The following is a 19,638-nucleotide window of genomic DNA, read 5'->3' on the forward strand; positions in this document are numbered from 1 at the left end:
TTTTTTGGGGGCAGACCCCCTCAAAGAAAAAAATATATTTACACACGTAAGGTCATCATCTTAATAGTTGTGTATGCTCATCCGTGAGCAGAGCATCAAGTTGACATGTCTATTACAGCTGAATGCGGCGATTACCATCTTGTTCAGCAAAACGCCTCACAAACGTATTAAGATCAACAGCTTTAGTGCGTTTTGATTCAATGCTGAGTACAGTCAAACTGACAGTCTCTTCTCTGTCATTGTAGACCGCAAATACCTCATTCCTTCAGTGTCCTTCAAGTCCGAATGCTTCTCGTTTTGCGCCGTCCAGTTAAAAATGAAATCGCCGCCAAATCGTATGTCCACGCTCGCGCCAGGACCGGGGGAGGGGTTACATGACGTGCATCTTGTGCTGCATTCACTTGCACTCGGACATTAGAGACTTTCTCTCATAAATGTCCGATGAGCCACAACTTTTCTTTCAAAACAAAGCTGCCAACTGGGGTGGCAAGGCCTATTTTTAGGGTGTCAGTTGCCACCCCGGTAGGTGAAACTAGGCTACTAGCTACAGTACAGATGGAACTAGATGAGCTGTTAACTCTCGCTCTGAATTTTTTTATTCTCGCTCTGACTTAGACAGGTTGAAAGAGACACACACATTTTTCCCACCCGCATTCCGCGAAGACCCGCCCTACTGTGCCTCTGATTCGCAGATTGTTTGGGGGGAAAAAACGCTGACTGGATGCTGAATGTGATTGGACCAAAGCGTTGACACACACAGGTGGAACACAGTGGACATGCAGAGCGCTGTTTGCAGTGGACATAGCGGAGAATTTTGACTCGTTGCGAATGCGTTGTGGCGATGTCTCACATATAATACAGAGAGATCATACATATGAAAAGTATAATTTGCTCAGAGTCCGGAGACAGTGGTGGTTCGGTCCGGATCCGGACCGGAGTCCGTAGTTTGAGGATGCCTGGTCTAAGCTGTAGGAATTTGATCATGGATTAATAAGGGCATAACTGGGAGTCGATGCGGGCGGCGATGACGGAGCAGCGCCACCGCATTTGGAGTGTTTAAGATATAAGCTAAAGTGGCTAGCGTGAAAGGATATGTCAGAAAAGCTGACGTCTCGATTGGAATCGAATGTAAGGGAAGCTGTGGTAAATTCACCTGGTCTGAGAAAGGCATAAAAGCTAGGAGAAATAGAGCGTCGAGTAGCGCATTGATATAAGGGGAGAATAACCCACTTCTAAGTTTGGAGAGCATGAGGCGTAAAGTGGAGAGTGTAATAGGGCGTCTCCGGTCTAAGACGGGGGGGAGAAGTTCTAATGAGACCTTTGAGGATGAGTTTGACTGACTGGTTTGCGAACAGGCTGGGAAAGCCGGGATCGGAACAGCGAACGTTAAACTGCACTCCTGCTAAGAGGCCCCGGATGCTTTTTAGATTGACTTCTTCTTTCGAGCTGTTAGATCCAGCGAGTGTGATAATAAATGTGTAGCAATAGTGGAAATCTGAGTGTGCCGCTATGCGGATGATCTCACGCAGATGTCCCCCCCAAAACGGAGGATGTGCGGTGCACGTCCTTAAGTCGGGGAAAACGCGGTCGTCGTGAGGCCGACGGATGCCACGTCCAGGAAACGGGAGATGATGGCGTGCCGAAGAATATCCGCATGTAAAGTACGGTTGCCCGATGAGGAAGAGCAACTGTGAAGAAGTTTATGTGGATGCACGCAGTTTGGTTAGAGGAACGTTAATACCATGAGCTTGATGTGATGCCTAGGAACTCCAGGTGTGTGACTGGGCCTGTAGTTCCTCATGATTAGGAACGCTGTGCTCCTGGAGGAGTCTTTTCTGTTTCTTCTTCTCTTTTCCCAGTTGAGCGGAGTTATAGGTTAGTAATGTTGTATTTGAACACTAGATGCGTAAAGGCAACGCATGAGGAGATCTCCCTGAGTAGTGGGTGATTTGAACTGGGGAGAGACAGCTATTAATATTATTTACCCAAATAGCCGGTGCACATGTAGTTTCTCCTTACTTGACTGCCGCTTAAGGCTGAAAGAGTTCCGCTGAACGATGATGGGAACTTTAAAGCGCGTCGTTAATATCTGCTTTGAAGAGCCAGCCTTGGCCTGCACACTATTAGGATTACATTATCTCCGTGCGTAGAAAGGGGGGAACATTGACCTTTGTCATCGAGATTGCCCTGAGCCTTTAACAGAACGTATTAAATAATTCTGATGACAGACTGTAAACAGAATAGCTGAAATTTTAACAAACTAAATAACTCAGTTACCTCTAATCATTACCCCATGTTTGTATAATGTAGTTAACTCCGTGTGTTGCTGCTAGCATACATATCGCCTGACGTGGAAACGTTACTCGTGGATGGGGCTACAGAGCTACTAGAAAGACGGTCGAACCCGGTACATTCCTCCGTCTGCATGCGGTGCACTTTTGCTAAATATTTAGACAAATTGCTCGTGCTTACATGCTAAACTCTTATTGCACTTATGGTAACAAGTATTCTCCACATCGAGACGGGTAAAGTTTAACCACACCTCGGAGCGCGTTCTTTCCGCCATCTCCGCAGTGTGCTCCGCTGCATGTAGCAGCTGCGTGTGTGTAAACTGCCCCGCCCCCTCGCACACAGACTGGGGAGAGATCTCCTCTGATCGAAAATACATCATAGACGCTGGGACGTATAATGTGTCCCTGCTAGAGTTTTTTTAGCAATAATACATGACATATATTTTATAAATGTCTCCGGTACCGGTACCGTTGGAACTTAACGGCGCGTAAAACACACGTGATGACGTCACCAATGAATCGACGACTGAATTAGTTGGTAACTAATTTGGTAATCGATTAAGTCGATTAGTTGTTGCACCCCTACTGCCGAGGAGATGTTGTTGTCGCAAATCCAGCTGTTGGTGCAACGAGAAACGGAATATTTCTTAGTGGAGAAGAAAGAGAGAAAAATACGATCATTCAGTCAATAATCATTAAATTAATATTGGGAGTGAATTCCTAATGTATTTAGTATCTGGTCGTGTCATAAACAGGATAATGTGCAGCGACTTGGTCATTGAGGAAAAGAAGTCCTACGAAACGCCATATTCAGGTAACACTGTGTTGAAGCTTGAAACTGCGTTAGTTACTGAGCATTGTAATGGGTAGTAATTACCCGAACTGCATTAGTAATGCAAGTAATACGTTACTGAACTCCATACTGTAACACGTTACACCCAACACTGCCTGCTGGAACACACCTTAACCCTGAACTAAAGGTAGCAATGCATAGTGTTTAACTTCCTGTCGGCTCAGACCGTAGTCGAGGAAACGGGGGGGATGACTCTCTGTCATCTCCCAGGGCAGAAGCAACACGCTTCGGGTTCAATAACCCATTTTATCGGAAATACTGGAGAGAGGCGAGCTCTTCTTGGGAGGTCGTTGCATTTATTTAGCTCTTCTGTTTCGCAAGATCACAGACCTTCCTTTTTCTGCTGCCTCGTTATTCTAGAAAACATGTATCTCGCTCGCTCTACCATACCATGCCCGCACACACAGGCACGCGCCACACCCCTCTCTTAAAGGGGTAGCGATCTCACTCTGGATGACCCAAATGGCATAACGATATACGAAACATCTCGTGAATTTGTTGCAACTGCCTCTTGCCAGCGCTACCCTGACGCCTGTTTTAGAGGTGAGGCGCAGGAGGAAGTAGCTTCAATGGGATGTAGTTTACGCCCTGCCTGCCTGCAGGAGGGGTTGTGATTGAAGCCGATGGGTAAAGCTTCGCATGCGATGAGGACCCATTCCGCGTGAAGCCGGAAGCGCCGCATTTGAGCGGCCCTGATGCCGGTGATGCCCTCTTGAGAGACTGAAGGCGTGCGTCAATTGTTTGCGTGAAGTAGCCCATTTCCATTAGCCGGAGGAACTTCCGTAGAGCCCGATTTCCTTGTCTTTTCCTCCCGCGTCCAGGTTTGCGGGTGGCCGGATGAAACCGCTAGCCGACTGGGGGACGCCGCTTGTAGCTTAATCCGCAAGACTGCGGAGCTGATGAATAATGCCTGGAGCTGGGACGAAGCCCTGCTGCTGCTTGCGCGTTGACACCTGGAAGACAGCTGATAGGAAAGGGGAGAGCATATATAGAGGGATTAACAGGTGCGATGATTAGGTTTGTAAATGGAGGGGAGTGATAGGTTAGCTGAGGAGTGGCGCTCCCTCTCAGTTAGATGCAGGGAGCGAGTATTGCCATGACGTGCAATACGGAGTGATAGGTCTTCCTGTCTGAACTTGCGCTAAGCTTCATTAGTCTTCTCAAGCACCAACTATCAAATATCTCTCCTGATTGTTGGCACTTGACAATCACCTTACCTACATTTTACTCAGGTGTAACTAAAGTCTGATTTAAGGGTTGTTTATATTTCACATCATTAATCAGAATCTGCAAAGTAACTCAAATAAATGTAGTGGAGTAAAAATACCAGGTTAACCTCTGAATTGTAGTGGAGTAGAATTACAAAGTAACAATGAGCTGTCATGTGGGTATATATTAATGCTGCGCATTATGGACACAAGCGATGTTCACCCATTTATTAATTATATGTTTTACATTTGATAACACCAATGTGTTTAATACTGGCAACTTCTAATTGTGGGAAAAACGAAAACGTTCAGTAGAGACGTCCCATAGAACATTTTGCGAAACACAATAGCCAGCATGTGTAGTTCTGGGGGGGCGTTCGATTCCAGTTTTGGAAAAGTCTGCCGTAGTTTTGTTCCATTTCAAACAGCTGTTTGACGCTCGGCGTAACCTTGGCGCACTGCCACTCCAACATCCAATCCCAGAGCTTGAAGATTAATCACGGGGACAGTAGTCCTAAACGATAGCTGGGGATTATGGGTAGTGTAGTGTCTTCGGCCATCCTAAACTCCTACGTCTGTTTCCGGTTATTTTTATTTTGAAATTCAGTTCCTGACGGACGCCAAAAAAGCCCGAGATTATTGAATTAAACCAATAAATAAAAACATGGATAATTGTGTGTTATTGGTGAGTAAATAACAGTGTGTTATTTTGAAAAGAATAAGAAATTAGAAGGAAAAAAAGATTTAAAAATTACAGATTTCAGTATTCTGAGGCTCTGAGCCCCATTTATTTTCCTCACAGTCAGAAACAAAAGTCCGAAATTATACGATTTAAAATAAAAGCAATAATTGTGGCTTGATATTGAGTAAGAATATGTTTTTATGAACCACACAGCTTCCGGTCTTCCACGACCCGACCGGAGAAAAAGACGTGCTGCAGGCACGAAACACATTACCAGTAGAAATACATTGCTTTTAAAATCGTGCTGTGCAACACGAAAAAAAGGGGAAAATCGTGTTGGTGAACACGAAATGCCATGAGACTGGGTTGGCATGGCGTAATCACAACTGGAGACAGGGGGGAAATGTCCCCCGCTCTTTTCAAAATCCCGTTTGTCCCCCCCCACTTTACAAATATGTTTATTTTATTTTTTTAACGCAAGCCGTCATCGCCACGGAGGAGCACACAGCCTCTGTGAGCGAGAGAGACAGAGAGAGAGAGAGCTAGAGAGAGAGAGCACACCTTTATCTATTTAATATAGAGTAAGAAATCATTCCAATGTGTACTATAGGACAGTAAAAAAATAAACTGTTTAAAAGGAGAGTGATTAGTAAAATATGCATAAATAAAAAGAAAGAATGCTAACTAGGTAACATAAGATCAGAATAAACTAGTTTAAATGATTTGTTATTGGTTGTGATCATATTCTAAAGATGTTTGGATTATTGAAAAGTATACAGCTCCCTTTCATCTGAGTGTTGAGAGCTGTGTCCATGAATTCATGTTGTGCTCAAAGTGCATCAGATTGATGCATTTAACTTCAACATTTCAAAATCAATCTTCCCGGGGGAGCATGCCCCCGGACCCCCCTAGAGGATGTGAGGTCCACCCCCAAATAAAGCAGGTTAAAATAATTAAATTGCATACATTTTCTTTTAGTAAACACTGCAAACGGGTCCCACAGACCCAAACAGCACACAAAGGTTAAAGGTAAGCATATAATAATGTTAAAATGTGCTAAATATATACACGAATATATATGAAAAAAAAAGAGGCGCAAAAGTAGCCCCCCGACTTGTTTTATTTTTTTTAAAGTAGCTCTCATCCTAAAAAAGGTTTGTGACCCCTGTTATAGCTGCTAGCACTGTGGACCTGGAAATGTTGAGTACCCCAAATTTTTATTAGAAATGTATAGTAGGGGTCCCCAGAACATAGAAACTGCTGGTTGTTAACCTGCATATGATGGCCAATTTGCACGTTAATTAGGAATAAATGGCATTATAGCCTACTCGGACAATAATACAAAATGGCTTGGCTGTTTTGGAGTGGTTTTGGGGTTGGGACGGTGGCTGGGTCAATTTCTGGCATTTCAGGGTCCGAAAATGAAGATTTAACCAGAAAGTGGCCATATATTGTACTCGCGGTCCGCTCAATTCTAGACGATGTTAGATCATTTTAATTGGACAGATAGCTTCTTTTTTTTTTTAAATAGGAAACATGCACATTTTATTTTACAGACCAATACACTTTGAGTTGAAAATTGGATATTTGAGATAACAAAGGCAACCTAAATAATATGAGTATGATCAAATAAGTCAAACTGTTCAATAATTAGAACACATGTATCCTGGAGCAGTCCTGCTATGATTTCTGGTTGTCTTGCTCTCCTTGCTTTGAGTGTTGAGCAGTCTGAAATCTGATTGGCCATGGCATGTGTTGATACCATTGGATATAGACAGCACAGGATTACAATTATGACCTATACAGTGGACTATTTAAAAAAAAAAAAGTGTATTAACTTAAGTCCAATAATCATTTCACAATTGTTCTAATACAGGTTAAGTGTCCCCATTGGTACTTTCATGTCCAGGTATGTTTCAGAATAATTCTTGGGAAATCTGGGGTGTTATTGGAACACAAGCTGCAGGGTTCGTACGGGTGCTTGAAATCCTTGAAAATGCTTGAAATTTGACGTGGTGTTTTCAAGGTTGGGAAAGTGCTTGAATTTTGGGAATGGTGCATGAAATTGAGATAAAGTGCTTGAAAATGTAAATGCTTTACTTTTACAATAAATTGCTGTCTGACTGAATAGTTCGCTTTTTAGATTAAAATAAAATAATTGCTTCGCTTCTACATAAAACAGCTCTGCTGCTGCCTTCCCGCGCTATGCGCGCGACCTGCAAGTGTTTGTGTTGCGTGTGACCTGGGCATTCTGATGAGTGATAGATGACTGTGTGCCAGGAGGTTGCCGTTTCAACGAGCGTTGGCTAGCAGAAGACAAATACATGCCATGGCTAAGACGAGGGTCAAGCCCACGAGTAGCCTCCTGCAAAGTTTGCAAAAATAACGATGCGAGAGTCTGCGCTGACGAGCCACATGAAAGGTACGCCGTAGTAAAGCATTTTAGATTAGGCTAACGTTGCATGTTACGTTTGTTTAAGCTAACGTTAGCGAGCTGAATAGCGAACTCGATTGAGGGCTAATAATAATTGCAGGGGACAATCATTTCAGAGGAGCGTACCTATGTTATGGGCGTTACAGTCGCCATCCTGTGGTGTTCAGAGGATGAAGCACTCACGGCATTTCGTGTTATAGTCACGAAATATAATCTATTGATTCGACACAGAGCGATTTTGAAAGCAATGTATTTCTACTGGTAGTATGTTTCGTGCCTAAACCAAATGTGACTTGCTCTCTCGAAATCAGTCACATTGACCCGAAGACACATTTTCGTTTGTATTACTGGTCTGGGGGAAGCTCGCGAGTGTGTTTGTGTATTTTTGTGTTTGTTTCCTGGGGAAACACTCACAAGAAACACCGGCTGTTGTTATGCTTGCTGTGACGTTAAGTTACTCAGTTCTCCGCTTGTAATTATGCCGAAGCTTCAAAGTTGTATTTATCATCTGAATTTGCCGAAACAAGTTTAATATTCTGAAAGCCAATACTTTGTTTATTTGAAAACGGATGAAAACAAACTGTCTTTATATAAAATTGAAGTATTATACAAGTAAAACTACATGTTGCTTTAATCCCATGTAATTGTAGAATGAACACAGTCTTCCTTTGAAGATGTATAAGTCAGGTGTCTTGAGTAGTCAGCATTACCTACAAATCATTGTACACATTTGTAAATATTATTTTCCACTTGTTACCATTGTGAGTCTATTTCTATGCAGCTCTGCGTGATTTTGTGGCTACAATTCAGACTAATACACTACCAGAGGTGGAATAAGTACTCAGGTATTGTACTTGAGTAAAAGTATAAGTACTCAGATCTTGTAGTGAAATTATAAGTACTCAGATCTTGTACTTGAGTAAAAGTAGAAGTACTCAGATCTTGTAGTGAAATTATAAGTACTCAGATCTTGTACTTAGCAAAAGTAGAAGTACCAGAGTGTAGGAATACTCTGTCACAGTAAAAGTCCTGCATTCAAAATATTCCTCAAGTGAAAGTAGAAAAGTATTCGTAATAATATATATGTTATGTTTTATAATGATTGATCATGAAAGTGTTCTCAAAGCTGGTAAAGGTGCAGCTAGTTTGAATGACTTTGTATACTGCAGGGTAGCTTGTGGATTTACTCCAGGTGGAACTAAAGTCTGATTCAACACTTGATTAGATTTCACATCATTCATCCAGATCTGTAAAGTAACACCATGTACCTCTGAACTGTAGTGGAGTAGAAGTACACCATGTACCTCTGAACTGTAGTGGAGTAGAAGTACACCATGTACCTCTGAACTGTAGAGGAGTAGAAGTACACCATGTACCTCTGAACTGTAGAGGAGTAGAAGTACACCATGTACCTCTGAACTGTAGTGGAGTAGAAGTACACCATGTACCTCTGAACTGTAGTGGAGTAGAAGTACACCATGTACCTCTGAACTGTAGTGGAGTAGAAGTACACCATGTACCTCTGAACTGTAGTGGAGTAGAAGTACACCATGTACCTCTGAACTGTAGTGGAGTAGAAGTACACCATGTACCTCTGAACTGTAGTGGAGTAGAAGTACACCATGTACCTCTGAACTGTAGTGGAGTAGAAGTACACCATGTACCTCTGAACTGTAGTGGAGTAGAAGTACACCATGTACCTCTGAACTGTAGAGGAGTAGAAGTACACCATGTACCTCTGAACTGTAGAGGAGTAGAAGTACACCATGTACCTCTGAACTGTAGTGGAGTAGAAGTACACCATGTACCTCTGAACTGTAGTGGAGTAGAAGTACACCATGTACCTCTGAACTGTAGTGGAGTAGAAGTACACCATGTACCTCTGAACTGTAGTGGAGTAGAAGTACACCATGTACCTCTGAACTGTAGTGGAGTAGAAGTACACCATGTACCTCTGAACTGTAGTGGAGTAGAAGTACACCATGTACCTCTGAACTGTAGTGGAGTAGAAGTACACCATGTACCTCTGAACTGTAGAGGAGTAGAAGTACACCATGTACCTCTGAACTGTAGTGGAGTAGAAGTACACCATGTACCTCTGAACTGTAGAGGAGTAGAAGTACACCATGTACCTCTGAACTGTAGTGGAGTAGAAGTACACCATGTACCTCTGAACTGTAGAGGAGTAGAAGTACACCATGTACCTCTGAACTGTAGTGGAGTAGAAGTACACCATGTACCTCTGAACTGTAGTGGAGTAGAAGTACACCATGTACCTCTGAACTGTAGTGGAGTAGAAGTACACCATGTACCTCTGAACTGTAGTGGAGTAGAAGTACACCATGTACCTCTGAACTGTAGTGGAGTAGAAGTATACCATGTACCTCTGAACTGTAGTGGAGTAGAAGTACACCATGTACCTCTGAACTGTAGTGGAGTAGAAGTACACCATGTACCTCTGAACTGTAGTGGAGTAGAAGTACACCATGTACCTCTGAACTGTAGTGGAGTAGAAGTACACCATGTACCTCTGAACTGTAGTGGAGTAGAAGTACACCATGTACCTCTGAACTGTAGTGGAGTAGAAGTACACCATGTACCTCTGAACTGTAGTGGAGTAGAAGTACACCATGTACCTCTGAACTGTAGAGGAGTAGAAGTACACCATGTACCTCTGAACTGTAGTGGAGTAGAAGTACACCATGTACCTCTGAACTGTAGTGGAGTAGAAGTACACCATGTACCTCTGAACTGTAGAGGAGTAGAAGTACACCATGTACCTCTGAACTGTAGTGGAGTAGAAGTACACCATGTACCTCTGAACTGTAGTGGAGTAGAAGTACACCATGTACCTCTGAACTGTAGTGGAGTAGAAGTACACCATGTACCTCTGAACTGTAGTGGAGTAGAAGTACACCATGTACCTCTGAACTGTAGTGGAGTAGAAGTATACCATGTACCTCTGAACTGTAGTGGAGTAGAAGTACACCATGTACCTCTGAACTGTAGTGGAGTAGAAGTACACCATGTACCTCTGAACTGTAGTGGAGTAGAAGTACACCATGTACCTCTGAACTGTAGTGGAGTAGAAGTACACCATGTACCTCTGAACTGTAGTGGAGTAGAAGTACACCATGTACCTCTGAACTGTAGTGGAGTAGAAGTATACCATGTACCTCTGAACTGTAGAGGAGTAGAAGTATACCATGTACCTCTGAACTGTAGAGGAGTAGAAGTACACCATGTACCTCTGAACTGTAGAGGAGTAGAAGTACACCATGTACCTCTGAACTGTAGTGGAGTAGAAGTATACCATGTACCTCTGAACTGTAGTGGAGTAGAAGTACACCATGTACCTCTGAACTGTAGTGGAGTAGAAGTACACCATGTACCTCTGAACTGTAGTGGAGTAGAAGTACACCATGTACCTCTGAACTGTAGTGGAGTAGAAGTACACCATGTACCTCTGAACTGTAGTGGAGTAGAAGTACACCATGTACCTCTGAACTGTAGTGGAGTAGAAGTACACCATGTACCTCTGAACTGTAGAGGAGTAGAAGTACACCATGTACCTCTGAACTGTAGTGGAGTAGAAGTACACCATGTACCTCTGAACTGTAGAGGAGTAGAAGTACACCATGTACCTCTGAACTGTAGTGGAGTAGAAGTACACCATGTACCTCTGAACTGTAGAGGAGTAGAAGTACACCATGTACCTCTGAACTGTAGTGGAGTAGAAGTACACCATGTACCTCTGAACTGTAGTGGAGTAGAAGTACACCATGTACCTCTGAACTGTAGTGGAGTAGAAGTACACCATGTACCTCTGAACTGTAGTGGAGTAGAAGTACACCATGTACCTCTGAACTGTAGTGGAGTGGAAGTACACCATGTACCTCTGAACTGTAGTGGAGTAGAAGTACACCATGTACCTCTGAACTGTAGTGGAGTGGAAGTACACCATGTACCTCTGAACTGTAGTGGAGTAGAAGTACACCATGTACCTCTGAACTGTAGTGGAGTAGAAGTACACCATGTACCTCTGAACTGTAGTGGAGTAGAAGTACACCATGTACCTCTGAACTGTAGTGGAGTAGAAGTACACCATGTACCTCTGAACTGTAGTGGAGTGGAAGTACACCATGTACCTCTGAACTGTAGTGGAGTAGAAGTACACCATGTACCTCTGAACTGTAGTGGAGTAGAAGTACACCATGTACCTCTGAACTGTAGTGGAGTAGAAGTACACCATGTACCTCTGAACTGTAGTGGAGTAGAAGTACACCATGTACCTCTGAACTGTAGTGGAGTAGAAGTACACCATGTACCTCTGAACTGTAGTGGAGTAGAAGTACACCATGTACCTCTGAACTGTAGTGGAGTAGAAGTATACCATGTACCTCTGAACTGTAGAGGAGTAGAAGTATACCATGTACCTCTGAACTGTAGTGGAGTAGAAGTATACCATGTACCTCTGAACTGTAGAGGAGTAGAAGTACACCATGTACCTCTGAACTGTAGAGGAGTAGAAGTACACCATGTACCTCTGAACTGTAGTGGAGTGGAAGTACACCATGTACCTCTGAACTGTAGTGGAGTAGAAGTATACCATGTACCTCTGAACTGTAGTGGAGTAGAAGTATACCATGTACCTCTGAACTGTAGAGGAGTAGAAGTACACCATGTACCTCTGAACTGTAGAGGAGTAGAAGTACACCATGTACCTCTGAACTGTAGTGGAGTGGAAGTACACCATGTACCTCTGACTTGTGTTTACTGCCAACCTAAAAGTACCTCAAAAATAGTAATCAATAATGTATTGAAAAGTTATTTGGCTGATTGTTTTATATTTGGCTCAGACAGGTTATATGGGAGGCCCAGTCTACGTACAGATCACTCATTTTGAAATATTAAACTTAGTTTTCTTTTCTTTAATTTTTCATCTTCGTGTAGAAGGCTATCACGAAACACACATTTGGTTGTTTATAGCATAAAGAACATCTGATTTAATGTGAGGTAGGGAAATAATCATTTGAGTATGTGTATATAAATATGTAATTTACAACAGCTGTAAGCTGCTTGAAAAGCTGGAAAATGCACCTTGAAAATGCTTGAAAAGTGCTTGAATTTGACTTTGGAAAAGGTGTAAGAACCCTGAAGCTGATTCTGAACTGAAATGTGAGCCTCCTCACAGTGAAGTGATCATCCCGTCTTCAGCAGAGTGCTCTGGTGTTACTCTCTCTCTGTGGAGCTACTCAGCCCCACAACCTTCAATAACCTGTCACATAAAAAGTGGATGAATGTTCTTTCATTTTGAAATGGAAATGTGTCTGCAGGCTGTGTTCTGAAGCAACACTCATCTTGACATTTCCAGTTATTTCCTGTTGCTGTCACACAGCAAAGAACCTGCACTGGTGATATTATTCAATGAGTTCCTCTGCAGCAATAAAGCGTCTCCACTGAGCTGGTGTCTGAGTCATCAACATATTATAATAACAGACGTCTCTGTGTGTGTGTGTGTGTGTGTGTGTGTGTGTGTGTGTGTGTGTGTGTGTGTGTGTGTGTGTGTGTGTGTGTGTGTGTGTGTGTGTGTGTGTGTGTGTGTGTGTGTGTGTGTGTGTGTCAATGAGTCTCTCACCATCCCTCGACCGCAGTACCGCTCTCTGCCTGAACACAAACTGATCCATTATCAGGGAGTTTATTGAAACACAAATATCATAAATGTATATGGACAGAATTTTGTATATAAACATAATTGTAATGTTTCTTGATCGAAGAATGCAAAGAATGTGAATGGAGCATAGATCTATGTGTATAACATAAATGCTACCCACCATACACAGATTAGCAAGAAAGGTGGTCAGCAGAACATAATGATGTGCATCCTATGTGTGGAACAGCTCAGTGTCAGCATTAATGGCAGTGAGTTAATCAATTATACAATAATTACATGTGTCTTAAAAACAATGGTTGCTATAACAAGAGGCTAAAGGATACGACTAAAGGTCATTATTATTTTCTACAATAATCTGAAATCAAACTGAAAGATCCATTCGTTTTTGTCAAGGTAGCTAAACTTCTGGAAGGATGACTCCACCCAAACTTCTGCAGATATTCACAATGTGGAACTTTATGAAAAATAATATCAAACATTTTCACCAGATATTGCCACTGAAAACTAAGTGTATCCTCTTCAACACATCAGGAACATGCAATTGGCTCGTCATTACCTCGATCTACCATTCACAGACTGTACTCCTTAAACACAGTTAATGTCTTTGATTCTTTCCTGCTTCGGCATGTTCAACATGTGTTTCTCTCCCACGTTGGTGTTTCTTGTGACACCCCCCCCCTCTCCTCTGGGTTCATGTGTTGTCTTGTTTGTTTTCCTGCATGTTGTTCCTCTTGTCATTCAGATGCTTTATCAACCTCAGGCAAGTCTGCATAATTACATTTTTGTTCTGTAAATATTTTCGGCTTGAAGAAGTTGTGATTTCCATAATCCTTTTTGATGTTTAGTTTATCTCAAGTTATCTGCATCACGTCTCTCTGTTTTTTGTCTTTGTAGTTTATCACTTTTTAATCTCTTCATTTGTAAGGGAACAGACATTTAGCCCTTCCTGCCTGTGCTTTTCTACAGAATGACTTATATATGCAAAGAAACAGATCCAGTCAGATGAAAAACTTGTATTTCCCAAATGTGTTTTTTTTTATCTTTTAAAAGCAAGTTTCAAGCAGAAATACTGTGTGAAAAAATAGTTTTATACCGACGTGGAGTTTGAAAATGCTAAAATATGGACCATGATACTTGTTTTGAGCCGATGAGGTTGAAAATAAATGTGCATAAGGTTTAAGAGATAACATATGATGATGCTGAGGCTGAAGGTGTACTGTGAGGAGTTGGGAACTGGGCAGGTGTCATAGTGAATTAGATTTCTTTTTTAAAAGCAACTTTAAGTCTTGTTTTGACCAGAGAGGTACGTATTTATTTCTAGGGCATAAATCAATCAGCCTAAACCAAATCATAATAAATTAACTCATCGACTAAAGACATAATTTTCCAGACAAAAAGCAACAAAGAGTCAATTTACCGACTAAGAGCGGGTAGCCTTAACATTTTCAGAATAAAAGTGAAAAATATGGATAGGGATGTTCATGTTTATCTACTTTGAAAATAAACAAACAACTGTGTACTTTGTCATTACAGGTCTCGTCAGACTCTCTTCAGTGGGGTGTGCATCATTACCCATAATGCCACAGGTGTGAGCCCTCCAGGTTATTGCACAAACGCCCATCAGACACCTGCAGACCCTTGGCCAATCAGCAACCAACCATCCTCCTCTGAGGTGCCATGGCAACAACATCAGTTCACAGACTCATCGGTTCCCGGTCGCTGCACTGAGGACAGGAATAAAACAGGAGAAAAGCATTCTGGGAGTTTTTAATAGACTTGGTTTTCCTGCCACAGAGCAGCAGAGAGGTTTCTCTGAATTGGAAAACAAGGATCACTCTTTTCCTGATCCTGGGAGCTGGGATGCAAATGTAATAAAACCGGAGCAAAGTTCAAGTGTTGAACAGGATGTAATGTAACAGAGAGACACCTAACATTTTTTAACAAGATTTAGCAAAATGCGGGGTTACAGGAGGTGACATGCGACTCATTCTGCCATGCAGCGCCACGACCTGCAGAAACCTCAAAGAACTTTCCTCTGAACGCTTTTAACCACACGCTGGATGTATCAACACCCACACACACACACACACACGAAAACTGAAACCAAATCCAAGCTGAGCGAGGAATTCTAAAGTGCTCCTGGTTATTATCAGCCCCTGCGCTTCCTATTCTCCTCTTTAATCTTTGTATTCTGAGTAATCATCTTTTTAATTAATGGGGACAGCAGTGTGAAATCTTCCCCCCGCCCCTACACTCTAGTCCCCCACCGCCACCGAGAGCCACCTGAAACCAATTAGCAACAGCACATCTAGATGGGGATTAGACACAGAAAGACGCATTAGATACAAACAAAAACGAGGAAGAGATAGGCGAGAGATCCAAAAAGGGGAGGGGTTATTGATAGGTGGGCGGGGCAGAGGGAGGAAATGGCAAGATCAGAGCGTCAGCAGGAATTGAAGATATTAACCAGCTGTGAGTCAGCTGACTGCCGGCATGAGTCTTGACCGCCCTGCTCTGAACTTGGTGGGGGGGCGAGTGAGAGAAGTTTATATAGAGGAGACCATCAGGGCCAATTAAGAGAGCCTGATTATACGCCTTAATCTCGGCAGAGAGGAAGAAAGAGGGGAGGCAGAGCAGGTGCCTCCGATACACCCCATTATCTCAGCCCGTCTCTAATTGAGTCTGTTTTTGCTGTTTCCCTCACCGTGTCCACACACCACATCTGTCTTCCTGTTGAGACAAGGCGGGAAGGAAGGGTTCAGAAAAAGCCCTTTACTTCTTTCATGTTTTTATTTTTCGCCAATTTGATTTGCTCAATCCGGAGGACATTTTTTATTTTCTCTTTCATCCGCTTTCTCTTTCCTTCTTCAGATAACAGGGACAGAGACTGATAGACAGAACAAGTGACTGCAAGGGGCTATATCTGGAGAGGACAGCAGACGTTATCCCCTCAGTCCCAAAGCTTCACTTTCTCTCCTTAAAGTTCCTCTTCTCCAAAGAGCTGTTCCCGGCTCTCCTCCTTGTGGATTGTAAACTCTGCTGCTCTGACCTGAGAGATTACTCTGGCTTCCGTTATCAGGAGGAGTCTTTGATATCGTCTCCTGCTGTTGTCATCTTCATTCTGTGAGTACTTCCGTCCCTTTTCTCTGTCTCTGTCCTACTACTCTCTATTTCCTTCTCCCTGTTCTGGTCTCCTTCTTTCTGTCGTTGTTCTTTTATTTCTCTAACAGAGTACAAGATTGATGCAGCTTTACGATACAAAGCCCCCGGTACAGGATGTTCATTTGTTGTTTAAAATGACCCATTTCTGAACTCTTGGACGGCAGTGTTCTTTAAGGCCTCCTGTTCCTCTGCAGAATACAGTAAAGCTCCTCCACCATGCTGTTACTCTGGCTGTTCTCCTAAATAATGGAATCTCAAGCCTCTTTGTACTTGCGTCAGTTTTGTAGCCTTAAACAACACGTAGATTGACTGAAGACGATTAGGGCCACACACATGAGGAAACTTTTTGGGATGTGACCAAATTCAAAAACGAAAAAAGTATTTCTGACATGTGGCCCTAATCCTTAATCTCTGAATTCTGAGAAAAAAGTGAGAAAACCAGTCAGTTTTTTGAACTTTTGGCCTCGTCCTAAAAAATGTTTCTCATGTGGCCCTAATCCTCTTCTGTATCGATAATGTCCATGAAGTGCAATGTGTTTTTGTTCAAGAAGTAGTATGGAAATGTATCTTCAAGTTTCGCAATTGTAAAAAAAACTTGCAGTTTTTAAAAGAATAATTTTTTTTAATGTATTTATAGAAGGACCATGCATACAAAAACATTAATCTCAGCAGAGAGAAGAGATGCAATATGCCAGATTATAGCTAATGGCTCATTTCCATCTGTGGTCCTCAGACAGGTTCATAACAATCAATAGTTTCATCGACTAATGCTATGACAGGATTGAGTGGATTTTGGCTGATTGGTCAGTGTATGTTTTGGTCATTGGATTTTCTGGTCATTTGGATATTCAAAAACAAAAAACGACTGGATATTTAATTTTAGTTTTAAAATTGAAAAACCAAAATTGAAATACAAGGCGTTTTTCTTTATCATGGTCAAAAAGGGATTTACTAAACTTAAAAATGGGATGATTTTCATTTTCTACTTCTCAAAACAAAACAAAAAATCACTAGAAAACAGAAACAAAAAAACTACAGTTTTTTCATATTCTGCTACCGGAAGTTACCTTTCAAAATAAGAGCGCAGATGAGGTAACAAATCCGTGTATCTATGGTCCATGTGTCTTTCTTTATTAAACAAGTAAAGGGAAGAGCGTCTGCGAGGCGTTTTTGCTTTTTACCTTACTAAATGGTCTAATGGTCCTTTGAGCGACGGGCGGGGCGAAACTCACGGAAGTGATTTCCAAACAAAAGCACTCGTTTGCTTGGAACGGTGAGAATATTATTAACAAGGGGAATTTAGCGATCACAATGAAAACGGCCAAGACACACATTGAGCCCAGAAAATGGATGTTATTAAGGGCTGTAAATATAATAGGCCTGTGTCTAAAATGGACAACATTGTTAGGAGATTTAAACTATACAGCGATTCTGCACTGCGGTCACTCCGCAATAAAATGAAGTACTTTTACTCAGGGGCGGGGGGTACTGTAGGCTAGGGAAGGCTAAGCCTTCCCAAATATTTTTGTCACTGCATCCTTGTAAAATAAAAATATAATAATGTTTGTGTCTTTGACATTAGCGCTGCTATGCAGCCACCTGTGCCCTGTACTACGAAGCCAGTTCAACAGACCCTGGATATGTTTGAGTTATCTTAACTAACCCTAACAAACGAGCAGTTTTGTGTTGCAGAGAATACCCTGCAACACTCAGATAAAACAAACAAAAAAATCGATTTAATTATATAAATAACATGTAATAAATGTAATAAAATGAATAAATGAGAATCTTATCCGTGTTGTTGATCTGTAATATTACAGTGTTACGTTGATTTGTTTGTCCTTCTCGGACCATGCACTACGCATTTCAGTAGAAAAGAAAGCAACCAATCAGATCTTGTTCTGGGTCTCTGGGTAGAATATCCTTCAACCAAGGTATTCTACATCCTTGATCGAATGCCCTGGCCGTTGCACTGAATGAGAGCGTACGTTTGGACTGACAGTTTGATCAACCAATCATATATTGATTTGTAGCCAATGGGCGTATTCTTTCAGAGTTCCCCTCGGTTCCAGGGTGTTCTAGAAGGCCCGCTAGTTCACTGGCTCGAGACAGAGGATCTAGATGAATGTGACGAAGCAATTCATGCCGTTTTATTGTTTTTAACGTTGAAATGACAAGTGCAACAGGTGAAGATGAAGTTGTTGCGGAATTGTTGTGAGTACCCTTTTCAAGACGACAATTCAGTGAAAAGACGGACATTATAATGCTAATGAGGGGGGGTGGGGGGGGGGGGGGGGGGGGGGGGGGAGGGGGGCGTATGTGTCTACAGAAGGTCCAGTTGTGATAGACACGGTTCGCCACTGCAAACGAGATCTCGCTAAGTGGTTCTACGACGCTGGTTATCAACTCGGTAAATCAAGCCAGGGTTGCGTTCGGATAATCCAAAAATCAGCTCCTAACGTCTAACCCTATCGTCTATTCCTTGACCTCTGAGTGAAACGTCACAGGGTTAAGGGATAGTGGATAGGATAATTCAAAAGGACTTAGGAGAAGAGACTGCGGTACTTTAGAGAATCCGACTGCACTTTCACTATCTGACGTGTTTATTATTTTTGTATTTATTCTACTAAAATCATACAAAAACGTATAATTCATACACACAATGAACAACATGAGTAGAAGCGGGAGGGCTGAAGCATAGCTGATGGGGAGTAGCCCTCCCGTGCATCATCATTAGCATCAATATAATAATGGCATTTATTTCGTCAAAAACGTATAGAAATGAAGGAGTACAAAGAAATTAAGAAAACTAATGAAAACTGAAAAAATAAAATAAAATAAAAGTTAGGGCAAGAAAAAAGTAAATGCATATATAAATAACACTGGGAATATCCAATACTTGTTAGCTGGAGTAATCTGCAAATATAATTGTTTTTACTTTAGTTTTGAATTGTTGATGACTAGTGATACCTGAGAGGTCTGGGTGAAGTCCATTCCACGCTCTAACTGCGATTATGGATCAGCTGTGATTTGATGGTTGTTCTACAGGGCTTGCTACACAACCAGTTAGGATGCCTGGTTGGGTATTTCCTGACTGTGGGTTGGAACTGCTTTTGAATGTTAGTAGGCATTTTGTTATGGTAAATGTTGTGCATAATCAGTACTGTTTTAAGCTTAACGATATCAACACATTTGAATAGATTGAGTTTTTTAAATATGGGAGTTGTGTGTTCATATTTACCAACACCACAGACTATTCGTAATACTTTTTTTTGAGATGTTATTATTTATTGTAGATTTGTTGAGAACGTGTTTCCCCATATTTCGGAGCAGT

At 42.0% G+C, this 19,638-nt stretch overlaps 1 protein-coding gene across 1 annotated transcript in view; it reads left to right on the forward strand.

The window, feature by feature from the left end:
- The window catches only part of LOC117539135 (glutamate receptor ionotropic, kainate 5-like), a 358,516-nt gene that overhangs the window by 40,166 nt on the left and 298,712 nt on the right, over window positions 1–19,638 (forward strand). The window contains exon 2 of the mRNA XM_034205164.1: window positions 14,676–16,265. The gene's annotated coding sequence lies outside the window, so the exon portion shown is untranslated. The remainder of the gene's footprint in view (window positions 1–14,675; window positions 16,266–19,638) is intronic.

This window comes from Gymnodraco acuticeps, unplaced genomic scaffold (assembly GCF_902827175.1).
Source record: "Gymnodraco acuticeps unplaced genomic scaffold, fGymAcu1.1, whole genome shotgun sequence".
Lineage (NCBI taxonomy): Eukaryota > Metazoa > Chordata > Actinopteri > Perciformes > Bathydraconidae > Gymnodraco > Gymnodraco acuticeps.